This window comes from Tenrec ecaudatus, chromosome 2 (genome assembly GCF_050624435.1).
Source record: "Tenrec ecaudatus isolate mTenEca1 chromosome 2, mTenEca1.hap1, whole genome shotgun sequence".
Lineage (NCBI taxonomy): Eukaryota > Metazoa > Chordata > Mammalia > Afrosoricida > Tenrecidae > Tenrec > Tenrec ecaudatus.
Window position 1 is genome coordinate 273,027,770 of NC_134531.1, and position 2,820 is coordinate 273,030,589.

Genomic DNA, 2,820 nt, shown 5'->3' on the forward strand with positions numbered 1-2,820 from the left:
TGTTTGTGCTTGTAAATCAAGTCTGAGTATTAAAGGCTCTAGTGATCTTCTGGCTTGTTTCGTACTTCTTGTGTATTGAATGTGAAGATAAAATGATTCTGGCTAGCCGTATATGATCTCTAAGAAGAAACAGCAAAATATCCCAAAGCATGCTCTTGTATTCATCATTTATATTGAAATGTTATTTCTTACCATTAGATGCTGGCATATTTAAGCTGATAAAAGTATTGAGAATGTATATTTTATTTATGCATTGCATTTATTACATCCACTGGTCTTTTCTCTGTGTAAGCAGTAAACTTTCTACAATTATATTATACATTGCTGTGAAGCATTTGTGGTATATGTCATGCTCTTGAAAGGAAATATTACACTTTATATAGGTTTCTAAATAAAATGTGGAAACTATACTAATTTTTATTATGTAAGCATTATTTTCTAAACTGAATATAACAGTTTCTCTTATTTTACCTAAATATTTATAACTCACCTTCTTAGCAGAAACGGGGAGCTGCTTTCCCATATCCACTCTTTTCTTCCTTCTTGTAACAGAAGTCTCTAACTTTTAAAGGATGCATGAGCACCTGCTATATGTTACCTTCTCCGGTCTCTTAGACAGTTAGGAATGGTCACAAGGTTACGGTCCAGACATTAAGATGTGAATAGAAGTTATGTGTGCAACCAACTGTTTATATTCTTTAGAGATGAAGAGAACTGGATTATTTCCTTTGTTTCTTCCTTCTCTGCTTGGAAAGAGATGTGGAGCTGCGCAAACAACATCAACCATGCGGATTAGAGAATACCGCTCGACATGCCACATTTGAGCTCTTTCTCATCTTTCAAGAAGATAGATGAAAGGCTGAGAAGCCAGCTACTGAAGAGAAGGAGTTTGAAACCATGAAAGCAGATGCTGGTGGCAAGGTTAAGAAGGTAAAGAGCCCAGGAATGTTAAGACCCAGTGCAGCTGAAATCTCATCCTAGTCAGAGGACTTGGAAAATACTCCATACCAGCCATGGAACCCATAAAGGCCACGAGGTATCAGCAGCTAAACCAAAGGTTGAAAAGAAGAAGGGAAACATCCTTGCTACTGCCTCAATATCAGTAGATGGTGACAAGAACCAATGGCCACATTTTACAAAATGCCTAGGTCAGGAGGAAGGTAAAAGGAAACAGGAAAAATCTATGAAACAAAGCTATGGATAGATGTATAAACATAGGTGTATAATATGTAAATGCATTAATTCATAAAATTAGAAGTATTTGCTTAAGTATCTATATCTTTATATGGTAATGCACTAAGGTAGTGGATGGACTTTGGGTCTCTGATTATGTCTTCTCTCAATGCAAGAATGCTTTGTTCTAACAATTTGGCATTCCATGATGCTCACCCTCCCTGCACAATTGCTGAAGACAAAATGGGTGCACAAGCAAATGCGGTGAACAAAGCTGATGTTGCCTATCTATCAAAAGGTACAGCATCTGAGGTATTAAAGTTTGAAGCTAAACAAGGGGCTGTCAAGCAGAGAAGCAACAAGCCAACATGGAAGAGGCACAACAGCCTGTGCTGTCATGAGGTGTCACAGGATTGAGTAACAGGCATCAGAAGATACAAAACAAGCACACAAAACCACATTGTTGAGAATAAGAGGGATCAGAGCAGAGACACCAAACCTATCTGTGGGCAATGGGACATCCCCGCACAGAAAAGTCACAAGAAAGGCAGGAGTCAACCAGGGCACAGTTTAGCACTGATGAAACACTCAAGATTCCTCTGGTTCTGAGGCTTCCTCACTCCCTACTACCATGACCCCAGTCCCACCTTTCATTGCGGGCTACCCTGGAGCAGATGCTCAGTTCCAGAGAGGAGATTAGAGCTCACAACACACAGAATCCAGGAGAAGCAATGGGAGTCGCGATACCAGGAGGACAGGTGGAAGGTGTGCAGAGGAGAGGAAAGGGGAACCGACGCGGTGATCCACACCTAACCACCACACCCACGGCCAAGGGGATGAACAACAGAAACTATAGGGGGAGGGAGACAGCAGTCCGCGTAAGATATGAAAATAACACTAATTTATAATTTCTCAAGGGGCCATGAAAATGAAGGGGGAGGGAAGCTGATAGCAAGGGCTAAATAGAAAGTAAATGTTTAGAAAAAATTGATGGCACATATGTACAAATATGCTTGATACAATTGATGTATGGGTTGTTATAAGACCCCCCCACTAAAGTGATCTTTTATTTTTAAAAGTTGCCTAAGGATTATGCTGTTGAGCTGTGATGACACAAACAAACTCTTCAGCTAGCATGCGAAAAAGTTGCGGCAGCATTACTCCCAGGAGTTTTCTGATTTTCCTCGCTGTATGCCACAAAGACAAGAGAATGCTTTTTTCTGAAGCAACTAAGCAATGGTTTACCGCTTATTATTGGACTGATGTCCATAAACCAAGTTCTGAGTAGAGCACACCAGATGTTGATCATTTCCACCTCTGCAAAATGATCAGTGCTGTGAAAATTTTAGATCATCTCATGGACACATCCTTCAAGACAAAGCAGCTGCATAAACCCAGGCTCCAAGAAAGCTATATTACCAAGTGTTCTGAGACAGATCACTTTAGAGTATCCTGGACAGATTGGGAGAAAAGTCGGGGGCGGCGGTAATCCAAACCATAAAAGAGAACAGGTTTGCTGTTTGGTAAAAACTATGGCTTTAGTCACCTTCTGGGTCTGGAAAGTAACTTACCTCCCTGGGTCAATTTTTAGCAAATAAGAGACAGGTCTAAGGGAGGCGTAGTAGCACTGAGGAGGTACGCCTGTGT